General features: G+C 40.3%; 1 long non-coding RNA gene across 1 annotated transcript; it reads left to right on the top strand.

The window, feature by feature from the left end:
* The first annotated feature begins 1,028 nt into the window (after window positions 1-1,028).
* Window positions 1,029-13,662, top strand: LOC112565719. Its single transcript, XR_003099482.1, has 4 exons — window positions 1,029-1,222; window positions 3,528-3,744; window positions 12,664-12,775; window positions 13,079-13,662. It is a non-coding gene; the product is annotated as an uncharacterized LOC112565719 (long non-coding RNA).
* Window positions 13,663-17,006: the final 3,344 nt, after the last annotated feature.

The raw sequence follows: 17,006 nt of genomic DNA on the forward strand, positions 1-17,006 counted from the left end.
GATTCCTTCAAACTCAGCTCCCAAGAAGGAGTGTGGACGTCCGTCGTGTCCATCTGCTAACAGTACTTGTCTACTCTGTGTACCTACACCACAAAATAAGAGAATTTAGTGGTTTTAAATACCACTGATCCTGAAATAAGTCAAATTACTCACTAAAATCGCAGTTTTTCTTGTTAAATACAATATGTCTGCCATCATATGACCAGTCTAGTCAATCGGAACTCTCCGTACAACTGGTTATGTTAATTGTTGCACTGCACTGGGGAAAAAGTAGCTTATTATATAGCTTATTATTATTATAGTGATCCACAGTAGCAATGTAAGTGTTTTGAAGAAGAAAATAAAAATACAACAATGCTAAAACTGCTCAGTTATATGACACTAACTAAACAAATACAACATTGCCATTATTTAAACTAGCAATATTAAAATATACTGCATAATTTTAGAAAGATATCTGCAAAAATTTTTGATTGCAGCTGTATATAGGACAAAACTGTTTTGTCAGCACCATCCATAGATGTAGTTTCCATAGACGCATAAATTCTCCAATTCATTTAAGATTTTATTTATCACAGAAGGCAATAAGTAATAGATAAAATGAAAATGAATGGATATGAATCCCCTGTTGAGATTTGGAACGTACATGCTTATACATGATATTCTTTGTAATAACATATTGCTCATTCCTTTAACTATAGAAAAATGAAAATCGTCGTTAAACTCGTTTTATTCCTCTCTGCATGTTATTGACAACATCCAAATAGGAATAGTTAGGTGAAAGGAATTAGACGAAAGAAATAAAATCACACTTTTTATATTACTTTGTATAATTTTTATTCAATATTTTAAATTTAATTTAGAATGAATTTTCGTTATTTTCTCTCTACATAATTTAAGAAAAAGTAGGAAAAAAGCGACAGGTTTTAGTTCTATTTAGGTGACAGTGTTTTGTTTGTTATTGAAGATCATTTTTATTTTTTCTGGTTACTTATTTTGAAACTATTTCTGTTGGCGGACGTGAAATCTTCTGTGTGAAATTCGGCCTGCAGTTAGCACGCACTGACCTGTATATCTGTAGTTGCACTGGTGCGCAGTGGCAAAGTAGTTTCCCAGAAAAGCAGACGACCGGTTGTAAGGGTTGTGTTGATGACTTACTCGACATTAATGATCGTGGAATATCAAAATTTGTGGCCTTGAATTAGTCGGATATTTCACATAGGTGAGTATTCCTGTGAGTTTTCTAGTACTTGTGATTACAGAGATAAACTATAACCACAATGTAACGATCCGCAGTTGAAATGTAGCTCCGCCATTTTGGTTGTGAAATGTCGGATGGTATCTCAAGTCCACAACGAATGACGAGCTTTATACTAAACAACCATCGTGATATTCGACCATTAATTAAGCTTCCTTTTTTCCTCTCCATACACTTACATCGTCATATCTTTGTCTTTTGTGTTAGACGCTTGGTCTAATTAAATAGTTTGTCTGCCTTTCCAAAATGGCGAAAACATTTTTTCTTATCTCCGTTCTTGTTCTTGCCAATCATGCTATATTTAGTTACAAACAGTTCTTGTACGTTACCAGCGCTCTTAAATGAATATTTACGAGCTCATGGTTTGATATTTCCTTATATTCACTATTTGATTATATGTTATTAATTTTTAAAAAATGAAAAACAAAATTCCTCGAAAGCGAACATGAGTAACTTACGAGCAGCTTCTTGTGGTTTAATTTTTAGAAGTCGTCTGTTAGACCCTGTCCATCCTCCTGGAATGTGTCTCCTTTAAATTGTTTGGAGCCGCTAACTGTTCGGCAATTGCAGCGATGGAATCCTCCTTGTCTAGTCTTCAATGACAAAAACAAGTGGCTTTCATCTGTCGACTCTCTCCTCACGCCGTGCGTCACCGCCCGAGGTTTCGCGCGAGCTCTCACGGAGGCCGTCGCGCATGCTTGAGGTGTCCTCAACTCACGGCCCTCTTCAGCAGTACTAATAGGCTTTATCTCGCTCATTTCTTTACACCGAGAGGATTTCAATGGGATTTACAAGGGGTGGTAGGTAATGTGATAGAGAATGGCATCACAATCAGGCGTAGAGAGGATAAGGTGAAGAAAGTAACGGGGTCAACTTCTTACTGGAGATATGTTTCAATCCGGACCAGAAAGCATGTAGCTTCCTAACTGTATGGAGAGACGGAGGCAGGGAATTCCAAAGACTGGGCCATAAAAGCGGAGTCTAAAAGATACATAGGTAAAGATAATGATAGGTAGGTTTATCGTTTACATATATGAATCTATGGGTATATCAGTGAAATGGTTAGTAGCCAGTTGTGTAACTTCAAAGAACAACAGGTAACGACTCACCTTCCTCAAAAATATCATAAACCTTTCTTTGGTACTCCTGACTTCCCGAATCCTCCTACCCGTCTACTGAGCTGAGGAAAGCGATTTCCAGCTAATGCTGACCGCCCCCTTCGACATTTTATACTAGCGATGGACTGTTTATTCATCTTTCTGTCTTTGACACATCCTGTCTTAACTTTCTTACAGTAATACCCAGTGACAGTTGATCACAAAGAGTAATACTGATCTCTAACTGCATTTTCCTCATACAATTGCTGCTGCTGCTGCTGCTGCTGCTGCTGATGATGATGATGATGATGATGATGATGATGATGATGATGATGATAATAACAATTTAAGAAAGCAAAAGATAAAAAGTGTCAGCTTCGACAGACCCACCATGTCAAGCCCTGTTGCTTGGAATTCTTTTCCACTTTCTGTGTTTGAAGCCTTCAAATACAGCCTCAATTTTTTTTAAGAAAAAAAATGTCTTGCATTATCAAGAACAGTGTTCCATTCACTCAGTTTTGTTTTGGTTTTTTTTTTTTTTGTCATGGTGTCATCTGTTTGTGGATGCATTTGTTTCTCGTATGGCTCACTCGATTTATTTGTGGTCTTCTGTCTGCAGGGAATGAAGCACACGTTCACATGGAAACTTGCATTTTAAAAATTCAATTATTATCATTTTTTTCAGTCTAGTAATTCCCAGATTTCTGATCCTTAGAACAATAGACACGATATTTTTGTGCTCAAAAAAAAAAAAAAATAATAATCTTATCACCTCTATGGTCTGCAAATTCATCTGCATCATCTGTGTTGTAAGCACTACATGACTCACTCATTTTGCAGTTAAGACTGAATTTTTTTCACTCGTGTCAATAACATTATCGTCCAACATACAAATTAGAAATGAACCAACTAGTATTAAGCTTGTTTTTAAATGTAATAATCTGCAGATGTACTGTGCTAAGAAAATAACCAATTACTGTTTTCTCTTCAAATGCAAAGAACCGGTGAAAGGACTCCTCTGACAGCTATATGCATGTTGTTTATTTTGTTATTATTAATCTCAGTACCCACACATCTTATAGATGCTGGGCGAGTAGTGATAAATAGCTTTTCATTTAATAGCTTGTTTACTATTTTTTAATTCTTTTTCTTAACATGTATACAATGTTCAGGATGTGGAAGGGAAAGAGCACTCATCTCATGTGGGGCGACCTATTTTCAACCAGTGGAAATGAGAGAAAAAGTGGGCATGCCTACCTCAGGTGATCGCTGACTTCTCATGGAAACATTATTTCTCAGAAATGAGGTCAACGGAAAGCGATCCCCGCCACGTTTTGATCATGGAACCTCGACGTCTGTAGTTTGTGAATAGTAAAATATGTGATAAAGGTAAGTACCACATTGAATGTTGATAGTTTATCTGCTACTCATAGTAAACACATTAGCCTAACGTTCGCCGGCGGCCGATGTGCAAATCTCCATCTTGGATGTGCAATGTTCTGTAGCTAGTCTAGCACACGAACTGTCTAGCTCAAAGTGAGGCTTGCTCCAATTTCTGCATTTATAGTCTTAATAGGTTTCGCCTTTTATCTCTTTCTATCAGCATTCAGTTTGAAATGTCATTAGACTTTGTAAACGGATAAAGCTTAGTAGATGGGGCGATATAGGAGGAAGATCGACAACCGTGGTCTGTGTTAGATCTGATTTAGCCGTAGTTGGGCTGAAGTTGTTTGCTCCTTGAGCAAATGACGCAAACTGGACGTCAAAATAAGGTGACGTAAAAGATAGAGGATAATAACGTTAGAGAAATACGCGGAAAGCAGAGAGCAGACGGCAGAACAAAACGTGAGAGCTGGTGGATTTTTCTCGGGACTTTCTCGCAACTGCTGCGACAGCGGAAAAAGTATTACGGAAGTAATACCGTGGGTAAACTACAGGTGGTGATGTACTCGTACAGGGTCGTGAGTCACTGTAGTCCGTGTTCGCACCGTGGGGGAGCTCTGTGGCTTGGGCATCCCAGTTTCTTGGCGGGGTCAAGAACTAAACCACTGGTATCAGCGAGAAAAGAACAGAAAACTTGGTGCAAGACTGGGGCACCGACTTCCATCTGTCGCTGGAAGGGCAGCTCTTCACAGCCTGAGAGTAAGCGCCGGTGGAGGAAAGGTTTCCTCCCACGCCTTCAGCGAATCTAACATCATCCGGCCAAACATCTAGGAGGCGGCCGCATGCGCAAGATCGAGACGTCTGCTTATAACTGTGGGTACTGTGAAAAAACCATTTATTTTCAATCATAAAATAGACTTCGTGGAAGAAGATCAGTGGGATTAATTGGAATAGAGGACTTGGAGGTCTCAAGACTTTAAAATAAGAGGTTGATGTTTCATCGGGAAGCGAACATTGGGTTCTTCATCAGTGACAATAATTTAGGGGAGTCGATTTTATTGTTACCTTTAATATTATGTGGGATGAATGATAACATAATGGTAATACATCTTGTGTGGCGAATGAAGGAGTGAATCTATGAGTGTGGATTTTGCCTTGTTTCATTTGACTTTGTATTTGATTTGAATAATTATTTGTGCCTCTAAGAAGGTACGCCCACCCCCTCAAGCGATCAGGATATTTTGGTTTGTGGAAAGAATGCGCATGTCTGCGGACGGTCCGTGACATCTTGGTGACCCCGACGTGATCGCTTTAGGGTGAGGCGGTACTAGGCGAGGTGGTTTACAAATATTGTACAAAAGGTATTATTAGTACTGTATCTGGTGGATTATTTTTGACTACTCTTGTTTTGCATCGTAGGGTACATTTCTTTTTAAATTGTTCTTGAGAGACATGGAATTTCCCGATATAGATAGCTTCATAGCCCAAGGACAGAAATTTTGGAAAGACTAATAGTGACCTGGAAAAGTACGTCAACAGTGTGTAGAACGTTTGATAGAGAAAGAGAAGAAAGGAAAGGGAAAAAGAAAGAGAAAGAGAAGAAAGGGAAGAGTGAGAGAAAGGGAGTTTGAGTTAGAAAGACTTAGGCTACAAGCAGGAAGCAGGACAGAAGGGGAAGTAGCTCAATCCACGGGGGGTCCGCGTGGTAACCTGCCCAAACTTCCAATCTTCCGTGAGGATAAAGATGATATAGACTCTTTCATCTTTAGGTTTGAAGCGCATGCAACTGCTCTTAGGTGGGAGGAGCCGCGATGGCCTTTGCTTATGTCAGCTCTTTTACAGGGTGAGGCTTTAACCCTGTATCATGCACTTTGTGCAAGTGGGGTAGTTGATTATGAAACACTCAAGAGGGAATTACTTCAAAAAGTATCAGTGTACGCTGAGGGATTTCGGGAACGATTTAGATCCATCCGACCCGAACCGCAGGAATCAATGGGGCATTTTTTTCTAGGTTGTCCGGTTTAGCAAACCGTTGGATAACTTTAGCCGAGGCAGACAAAACGTATGATTGGTCTTTTGGACCTCATGTTACGAGAACAGATTCTCCAGAGCGTAGCGAAGGAATTAGCTATCTTCCTGCAAGAACGTGAATTTAAGTCGCAGCCGAGATGATAGCAAGTGCAGAGAAGTACAGGCAGGCGCATGCCAATAAAAGTATGGCGAGGAGAGCGAGTCGTATCGAGTTGCCAACACCGGGGTGAATTGGCGTCCTCGGTCACCCAAATCTAGGCTTCCTAATAGGCCAAATAGTCCTCGTAAATCAAGTCCCAACAAAACCTTTTCCCAAAAGGAAGTAACGGGCCGAGAAGGCAAAGAGACGAGGTAATGCGAAGACCTAAGAGAGAGCTCATTTGCTTCGCTTGTAACGAAATTGGACATTTTGCCCGTGAATGCCCTTATGTTAGACGGAGAGAAAACAGAAGTATCCACTCCGGTAGTAACCAGCGTTTTCCATCCTGTGTAGCACTCTTAATAGTGAAGAGATGGATCGACTTTCCTCTCTATCCAGGTTATATTAGAGATAAACCCACAACGGTGTTAAGAGATACGGGAGCCACAACAGCAGGCATAAGAGCCTCCCTGGTTAGGCAGTCAGAATACACTGGACAGTCCAGTCCTGTATTACGTTTGGGGGTAATACGGAAGTCTTTCCAGTCGCTGAGGTACAGGTAGAGACCCCTTTCTATGCGGGTAAACTACGCTGTTGCGTAATAGACGAACCAATAACAGATTTAATTTTGGGTAATATAGACGGGGTAGAGGGAGTGTTGGTGACAAAACCAAAAGCAGCCTTAGTCACAACCAGAGGACAGAAGAAGCGGGAATTGGGAACTGCCAATTCCGCTGCATATTCCAAAGCCAGCAATGGACATCACTAGAGAGGAGTTAGTTCGACTCCAGAGGGAGGATCCGACATTGATCACATGCCGAGCTGCAGCCTGTCAAAGGAGCGAGAGAAGCCAACCTGGAGACGAACTTCCATCTTCAGCAGGGAATGTTGATTCGATCATCCCGCACCACTACAGGACTTTTCAACAAGTGGTGGTGCCACAAACACTCAGGGCATCAGTGTTATGTGCGGCTCTCACGATGGTCTTTTAGCCCGGACATGCAGGCGTCCGTGCCACGCTGAATCGGGTGCTCGCCAATTGTTGGTGGCCGGGTAAAAAGCGACACCCGAAAGTATTGCCAAACATGTGACGCGTGCCAGAAAACCGTGGCGCACGGAAGAAATCGACCAGTGCCACTCGTACATGTGCCAGTCATCGATGAGCCCTTCAAGAGAGTGGCTATAGATATCATGGGTCCTATACATCCATCATCTAATGAGGGCCATACCCATGTATTGAGTATATAGACATGGCGTCCAGATATCCAGAGGCAATACCGTTAAAAAGAATTGACAGTGTATCTGTGGCTGAAGCACTCTTGGTTGTATTTGCCAGAATGGGTCTTCCCGAAGAAATTCTATCCGACCAGGGGACACAATTCATGTCTGATGTCATGAAGGAATTTCTCAGACTGCTGTCATCAAGGTTTACGTTCCACCCCTTACCATCCACAAACGAATGGGTGCGTGGAAGATTCCACGGGACATTAAAACCAATGCTGCGGAAGTTGGTACATCGCCAGCCTCGAGAATGGCATCGCTATCTTCCTGCTCTTTTATTCGCTTGCAGAGAGAAAACTCACGAAAGTACAGGTTTCTCACCATTCGAACTCGTTTTCGGACGACGACCAAAGGGATCACTTGATCTCCTTATCTCAACTTGGACAGAGAAGGAAATCAGTGATGAGGATGCAAAACCTGTTTACCAATACATATATGAGTTGAGAAATCTACTACAGGAAAGCTATCAACTGGCCAAGAGAATAGCCATAGGACGGCGGCGAGAAATAAACGTTACTTTGACAGAAAACGCAACAACGAACTCTGCAGGTGGGGGACGAAGTGCTGATAATGTTACCTACGTCCACGAATAAACTACTCATGCAATGGAAGGGACCTTTTCCAGTCATCCGGGAATGTCATCCAGACTACGTGATCCATATGCAGGAAAAGACCGGGTTATGCACATTAATATGTTGCGCAAATATCACAGACGTGAACCGCCGATTGATGTGAAGATTCCAGACACACACCAAAACGGCTAACTGTGGACAGACCAATGACGATAAACCCATGGCTTTTTTCGGATCTTATCTCGGAAGAGATGTGCCCAAAGATTTATCATGCCGTCAGGAGTATCCGAGAAGGAATCAAATAGACACCTGGCAAATGTGACCTTATTGATAGCCGATACCGATGATGATTCCGTGGAAATACAGTTCTTCCTGGGGAGATGGAAGAGGACATAAACAGCATGAAAGTGGGGCCCGACTTGACAGAACTCCAGACCACACAATTGAGGAATATTCTAAAGAATTATCAACACATACTGACCGTGATGCCAGGACAGTTTAACGGTGAAATTGAGCACCAAATTAGACTGACTTCTCCAGAGGTAGTGCGCTTAAGGCCCTATCCACTTCCTTTTGCTCTACAGCAAACCATGGAAAAGGAAGTGATTAAAATGTTACAAATGGGAGTGATTGAACCATCATCCTCACCTTATGCATCACCAGCGTTGTTGGTCAGAAAGAAGGACGGTTCAGTACGCTTTGTATCGACTACCGAGCCCTAAATAAAATAACAGAGTTCGACTCAGAACCCATTCCGGATCCCGAAACTGTATATAGTCAATTGGGCCGAGCCCAATTTTTCACTAAATAAGATTTGGCCAAAGGATATTGGCAAATCAGAGTTAAAGAAGAAGATAGGCCAAAAACAGCATTTCAAACAACCAAAGGCTTATTTCAATGGACCCGAATGCCATTTGGATTGGCTACAGCTCCTGCAACGTTTGCGAGAGCTATGAGAGCGCTCAATATGGAAAGGTTTTCAGCACATACCTTCTTTGATGATTTACTGGTTGCTAGCGAAACGTGGGAAGAGCATCTGACTCATGTAGAAGTGTGTTAAGAACCTTAGCCCATTATCAACTCACTGTAAGACCTTCGAAAAATTCAGATGGGATTTCGGAGCTTGGAATTCTTAGAACACATAGTGGGGGAGGGCATCTGCGTCCCAGTCCTGATAAAGTACAGAAAATTCTAAGACTTCCTACTCCTAGCAGTAGAAGCAAGTGAGAGCACTCTTAGGTCTGATCAGCTACTACCGACGCTATGTTCCTAACTTTGCTACGGTGGTTGCACCCATTACAGAGTTGACAAAAGGAAACAGCCCAAACATATTCAATGGTCGAATGAATGTGTCCAAGCATTAACTCACATCCAAACCGTTCTGTCATCCCAACCCATACTAGCGCTACCAAAGTTTGACAAGCCGTTCATAGTTCAAAACTGACGCGAGTGGGGTGGGATTAGGAGCAGTACTCTTGCAGGAATACGGAGGAGATCGTTTTCCAGTGGCCTACGTCAGCCGCAAACTGACAGGTCCTGAAACACGATACAGCACCATAGAACGAGAGTGCCTGGCAATAATATGGGGAATTTCGAAACTCTCTCGTTATCTTTACGGAAGAAAGTTCATTTTACAGACAGATCACAAACCCCTTGTGTTTTTAAAAACATCTGTATATCATAATTCTCGAATTATGAGGTGGATGCTAGCTCTTCAAGAGTTTCAGTTTTCAGTTGAGACGATTAAGGGAACAGAGAATCTTCTCGCTGACAATCTATCCCGGGTCGAGTGGGACCAATTTATCCCGTAGAAGTAAAAGAAAGAAAAACTGTTAAATTGATTTTTTTTTTTTCATTCTTTTTTTTTCAGGAGGGGAGGAATGTAACGGATAAGTACTTAGTAGAGGGGGTTAGGAGGGAAGATCGACAACCGTGGTAGATCTGATTTAGCGTAGTGGGCTGGAAGTTGTTTGCCCTTGAGCAAATGACGCAAACTGGGACGTCAAAATAAGGTGACGTAAAAGATAGAGGAAAATAACGTTAGAGAAAATAACGGAAAGCAGAGAGCAGACGGCAGAACAAAAGTGAGAGCTGGTGGATTTTTCTCGGGACTTTCTCGCAACTGCTGCGACAGCGGAAAAAGTATTACGGGAAGTAATACCGTGGGTAAACTACAGGTGGATGTACTTCACAGGTCGTGAGTCACTGTAGTCCGTGTTCGCACCGTGGGGGAGCTCTGTGGCTTGGGCATCCCAGTTTCTTGGCGGGGTCAAGAAACTAAACACTGGTATCAGCGAGAAAAGAACAGAAAACTTGGTGCAAGACTGGGGCACCGACTTCCATCTGTCGCCTGGAAGGGGCAGCTCTTCACAGCCTGAGAGTAAGCGCCGGTGGAGGAAAGGTTTCCTCCGGCCTTCAGCGAATCTAACATCATCCGGCCAAACATCTAGGAGGCGGCCGCATGCGCAAGATCGAGACGTCTGCTTATAAACTGTGGGTACTGTGAAAACCATTTATTTTCAATCATAAATAGACTTCGTGGAAAGAAGATCAATGGGATTAATTGGAATAGAGGACTTGGGAGGGTCTCAAAGACTTTAAAATAAGAGGTTGATGTTTCATCGGGAGCGAACATTGGTTCTTCATCAGTGACATAATTTAGGGGAGTCGATTTTATTGTTACCTTTAATATTATGTGGGATGAATGATAACATAATGGTAATACATCTTGTGTGGCGAATGAAGGAGTGAATCTATGAGTGTGGATTTTGCCTTTGTTTCATTTGACTTTGTATTTGATTTGAATAATTATTTGTGCCTCTAAGAAGGTACGCCCACCCTCAAGCGATCAGGATATTTTGGTTTGTGGAAAGAATGCGCATGTCTGCGGACGGTCCGTGACAACATTAGACATTAATTGTATTCATTCACTCTTGGAGTCGTAAAGCCACATTCCTAATGCTAAATTCTAAGACGATGAATTAGGAATAAGCAGTGACTTCGGCAGCAGCACTTGTCTTAGCCTCAACAATCAGACATTGTACAGACATTCCTCACGTGCTTCTAACGTGCAAAGTCAATTCGTTTCTGACCTTTTGATGTGTTTTCTCCTGTTTGCTCCAGCCCTCCAAGGATTTCTTCAGCCCACTTTTCACCTCCGCTGGAGTATTAGTCATAATGTGGTATCAACATTGCTACCATGCTTTAAGTTTTCTACCAGCCAATCATATACCCTGTTTTTTATTTACCGAGCCAATCCAAATGCCATTCTTTCATGCTAGGCCAGCCAGGTTGGACTCAACTGTTTTTGTGACATGACCGTTCCTTGCAGTGAACAGGAAGCTTTGAACGGTTTTAATAGACTGGCAGCTATGACAAGATCACACCTACCACCGGGTGGGTTTGCATGTTTGTAACATGCTGAGCTAAAATGTTTCCTGCAATTTCTTTCTCAGTCCTAAATTAATTAGGATTTAACTTAACCAGCGTGTGAGATGACTATCTTGTGTATGAAATGACTACTGGTGTGTGCGAGATGACTGTTCAGTGTGTGACATGAAATGACTGCTGGGTGTGAGATGACTGCCCAGTATGTGAGAAGACCAGTATGTGATCAGATCACTGCCAAATGTTTCAGGTGAGATGACTATTCAAATGTGAGAGATGACTGCCCAATATGTGAAATAACATTGAACTGCTATATTATGACTGTTTAGTGTGTGAGATGACAGCAGTGTATAAGAAGACTGACTACCGGAAATTTCAACACTATTCCTTTACTCGGGGCTTCATCTCTCTCCCTCCCTCCATCACCTCTGCTTCCTTTCTTATTCTTTCTCTTCCTCTACTCTTCTCCAGTTTCTTCTGTCTTACAGGATGTAAGGTCAAGTAATGAGGGAAGGATCCGTGAGTGATGCTTGTTTTGAGCTCCATGCTATAGACTCCAGAATGGCTTCCATAAGTTAAAACTGTGCTCTGGGCGTATAGAGTGATGGTCTAATAGAAGTTAAAATATGTCTATGTTTCTGTCTTAGAAAGTTAGGGTCCTAGAAGGAGAAAAAAATTACCAAGTACTTCCGCAATTTGGAGAACCTGAATTTTGTAAACAAATCCATGGAAAAGGAAACATTGTGATCAAGATAATTTTTTTTTTTAGGAAAGTCCAACACTTTTATGAAGAACTGTATAAATTTCGACCACTAAAAAATGTGAAACAAAGTAGCCTGTTACATAATGTGCTCCTGTATTAACTACTGAAGTGTCAGAATCTTTGGAGGGTCCTATTACATGGCCTGAGGCTGGTTCAGCACTAAAGACTATGAACAATAATAAAAGCCCTCGCCCAGATGGTTCTACTGTTGAATTAAAAAAAAATTCTTTGTGGACATCAGAACTTGTCTTGTTAGATCAGTTAATTAAGGCTTTGAAAAAGGCCAGTAATCAGTCTCACAAAGGCAAAGCATAATTACTGTCTACAGTCTGAAAACGGGAAATAATATGTTAGTGATACTTTTTATTTCGCCAAGCACTTTTAGTCTTTAGTTAGATTCTGTCATTGGCTTGAACTAACAGAGTTTGTGGCTCAGCATGTTTGGTTCACCCGACCATCCTTGCAAACAGTCTGTTCTTAATTATAGTCAATCCTAATCAGTCGTTCAATGTCTTAGTACCGTAGCTGTTCAACGCGATGGACGACAGGAAAATTAGAAAGGTGGATAGTGAGTGTCGAAAATTCAACAAGTATATAGCACCATATTTTTCACAGATGTTGTCTGCAACTGAGCACAAAACAAACTAACCTTCACAAATCAAACAAATAAGAGCTAAAGCTATGTTAGGAAACAGTTTAGTTTGACAATGAAGATAACGAAATAGCTAAGCCTTTATGCTTTTGTGTTTCAGGTTCTTAACCAAGACGACATGACAGGAAGCTTCTAGGCAACAACTGAAACAACATTAGAAAATATATTCTGTGAGCAAGCGTGCAAACGAAGATTTTTTCGTCAAAACTAATGTGAGCGTACATGCATCTAATCTCTCTTATTCTATCCACCCTCTCTCTCACACACACACACACACAGACCTTCAATCTGTGTCGTATCTTCAATTCCATGTCAAGATGATATGATAGCAAGATATTAAAACTTTAATGGAAATTTATATATAATAACCATGAAAGGACGTTTAGCACATGCACATTATTCTCTTTCTCTCTCTCTTCTCTCTCTCTCTCTCTCTCTCTCTCTCTCTCTCTCACACACACACACACACATAAATATAATTATAATTACATATTTGTGTTTATTTCTGTCTGTAGAAAAGCCTATCACGAGAAAAAGCTGAGGAAGACTTCTCCGACCAACAAGGGCAGACTTCAGTGACCTACGATCTTCGAAAATCAGTCCAGAGCTTACATCTGTTGATGAGAAGTATCATCAGCTAAAAAAAAAATGGACATGGTGGATGTTCCTCTTTCAGAGACAGGTGGAATTAGGTGCAGGAAAGAGTAGCAAAGAAAAAGAACTCGGAAAACTTGTTTGTAATCTTTGTTTTCCATGAGCATGTTTTGCTTTCTTGCCAGCAGAAAGTTTGAAAGTCATTCATGTGTGTCCGTGCTTATTGTGGGAGTTCCCTCTAAATATACTGTTTAAAAGTCGATTTCCAACGATAAGTTTCAAACCACGATCCGAGGCTAAGACTGATGTTAGATTCTCAGATTTATTTATTACATTTTGTGTCATTACATTTAAATATTTACATTTAAATATGGCTTCATATGCTTGTCTCTTATCATAATATGTATATAAAGAGAGATCTGAAATATTTTTGATGATATACAATCTGTTAAGAGTATTGACTTTGTGCATAAAGTAGATGTGTCTACTAAATAAATAGTGGTTTCCTCAGCGACTTTCTTCTGTGGTCAGTCTTCAAGCTTAGAAAAAAAAAATCAATTCAGGTCTTAACAATACGAGAAAGAAAAATAGAAGAGAAAAATGTCAACAACTTAATTGCTTCACGCGTCAATCATGAGATAAATACCGTTTACATATATATATGTACTGAACGAACAGCCGAGTCACGTAAAACGAAAGCCTAGATATGTAGCACATGGGAGATAATTATAATTTATGAAAATTGTCTCCACTTAGACTGTCGCAGGCTAACAAGGTTAGTTTATTTTTAATGTCTCGACAGAGTTATAATAATTGTATACAGGTCGATTGTCATTTTTTTGCTCTCTCTCAAATTTTGCTAGCATGCAGACAATTAAAGGGAAGCCTTAATAATACAATAAGGAAGGATACTTTTAAGGAACTCTATTGAATCACAAACCATGAGATGAGTATAATATACATGATATAATTCATGGGTAAGTAAGATACTATAGACCGCTTAATGAGGGTACTTCGTCATTTATTCAACCCCTTAAAGACCTTTGTTTAATCAAAAATATCACAACGCGGATATAAAAGTAAGTGAAAGCATACTAGTGTCACTGAGGAGAGAAAAACAAGAGTTTAGAGTGTGAACTCGAACTTCTTTGTCAGGCTCGTAGGAAATTAGTGCAAAAGATGTGTGCTGCAGAGGCAGGCAGGGATTTCAAAATATCAGTTTGTTAGGGACACGCCACCATACACACAAGCAAACACATTGTCCACACGCGTTCTTTCTCTACAAATCACAAGATCTCTCCATGGGCTTCACATTTCTATATTTGCATAAATTCATCCCTAATAATAATACGAATTCTTAGCAAAATAGACACTTGACACACGAATCCATAGAAATTTGTAAACAAAACAGTCATTCCTTCGCTTGATACCAGGATAGTGTATTTTGCTTGTCTATAGATCGTCTTCTTAACTTTCTAGACCTCTGTCCCAATACAGAAAATTAAATACACTTACGCTCACAAAGAAAACACACACACACACGATGATATATTAAACCGTACACATTATAAGAGTTCCAAATAAGTCTTGCAAGAATTACAAAAATAATAATGATAAAATAACATATCCAGTACCTTGTCTAGACAAGGAATCACTCTCATTCCCGGTCTCTTTCACACAGAATATCTCTCCAGCATCTTTCTAGCAAGATGGCGTATTCGGGAATGATACATCAAGCTCACAAAGAATGCAGGGGCTCCTGTGAACACTTCGTTCAGTCGTACTCTGTGATACTCTCATGCATTTATAGAGACGTCCAAGGGCGACAGCTCGTGCTTACTACAACACAATCAAGGGCGGTAACCCTCGTTCCTGACGGTTGGTGGGGAAAATTTTATGTGTGTGAGGTATTGGCACTTTTGCACAGTATACTTCAATAAATATTCATAGGGCTGTTACACCATTCATACATTTTTATTACAGTAACGAATCCACGAAAAAAAAGCAAAAACAGAAACAAAAACAAAAATATTCACTGTGATATGCTTCACAAATCCCCGAATGACAGAACTTGTTTCCGGTTGGCTGTGCCTGAGAGATCAGGTCTCCTTACAGTGGACGATCGCTGTAGGCCACGCCCATGCGCCCGACCCCCTTTTTTCGGTTTGCTGGCGACACAAAGATGCATGCTGATTGGATGTTGCAATGCCAAACTGATTGAGGCGGATAACTCTTCTTTAAATATCCTTTATTTTGAACAGTTTTGGAGCGAGAAACGAAAACTGAAGAAGTAGTCCAGGAAAGACAACTTTTAAAGCAGCGTACGTTTACTCTATTTCTCCACTTTGTTTAAAACAATAAAAAACGTTTGTGGTTCACTGACAATTACTAATCTCTTAGTCAGCTGCCAGGTATGTATCACTTCATAACTACTGACATCAATATGAAAACCACAACACATCGCAGTTTGAAGGATTTAGTTTAGGCTGTCAGTTGAACGGAGAGAAATGTAGAAGAAGGTAAACAGTCTATCGGAGATAACCCTTTTATTTCTCCACTTGAACTAACACAGCTAGTTGTTAGAAATTGAATTCAACATTTTGTTTCTCTCAGCCTTTTTCTCTCACTCTATCCATCATGAAAATGTGTGTGTGAACGCGCGCTTGTTTCAGAAGGTAAAGACATGCTAACTGTCATGCAATTAGTGGTCAAGATACGAGATAAAACTCAGAACAAGGTAATTAATTTTTAAACACATTTATTAAATATTTCAATCACCCCTGGTTTTATACACAAGTGCTTTTGCAATGACAATATCACTGCACCATGGAGCCAACCTGCGCTAGCTAGCAGTGTAATGAGCGAAACCAAACGAAGTGAAAGGTGTAGAAGATTTTAAAAGACAGCCGGTCACTAACTGCTGTCTGCTAACTTCTTGTGAAGACCCACTTGAATAACATAAAGAGTTTCTTCACTAAGGTATACACCACTCTTATCGACAATAAACAGTCTTTTCTAACATCACCCACACTGAGTCAAGCGTATCTGGTATGCCATAGCGAGAGAGATGATATCAAAAAATATATATATAAGAACATCAGAAACAAGAAATGTAATTAAGATTATTTAGACATAGTCTCTTCTATATATTTATACGGATAATTTGGTGTACAGACTTTGCCGCACAACACAATTCAATTCACAGACATGATTTTATGGCACAAATCATTTCAAATACATAAATATATTTTATAACACAGTTCAAGTCACATATCTTTTCATCGTACACCGACAGTTCTTCACACACACACACATATGAACCCGCACAAACCCACCTCCACACACACACACACACACACACAGACAGTACAATGGAGATTAACAACGAGATTTAACGTCTCCACGACACTCATCTCCGTCAGCTTTGCAATTAGTCAGAAAAGTATCGGCATGAAGTTTGTTAAAGTCTAGTGTGTCAGTTAATGGCACATTGTCTGAATGGTTCTATGTTACTTAGAAGAGAATGCCGTCAGGGGGACCCAATTTCGCCTTATATATTCATCTTATGTGTAGAAATTCTAACTATTATGATTAGAAAAAATACATACATAAAAGGTATAAAAATCCAAAATAGCGAAACTAAAATTGTACAATATGCAGATGACACAGAATTGACTTTAGAGGGTGATAGACAGTCTTTTGAAGAATCAATGAAGACATTAAAATTGTTCGAAAAAATATCTGGTTTAGTTCTGAACACTGAAAAATCAAGTGCAATATGGCTGGGAAGCAAAGCAAATTCATCAGCTAAGTATTTACCCCATTTACAGATGCAGTGGAACCCAGGAG

Source organism: Pomacea canaliculata, linkage group LG6 (genome assembly GCF_003073045.1).
Source record: "Pomacea canaliculata isolate SZHN2017 linkage group LG6, ASM307304v1, whole genome shotgun sequence".
NCBI lineage: Eukaryota > Metazoa > Mollusca > Gastropoda > Architaenioglossa > Ampullariidae > Pomacea > Pomacea canaliculata.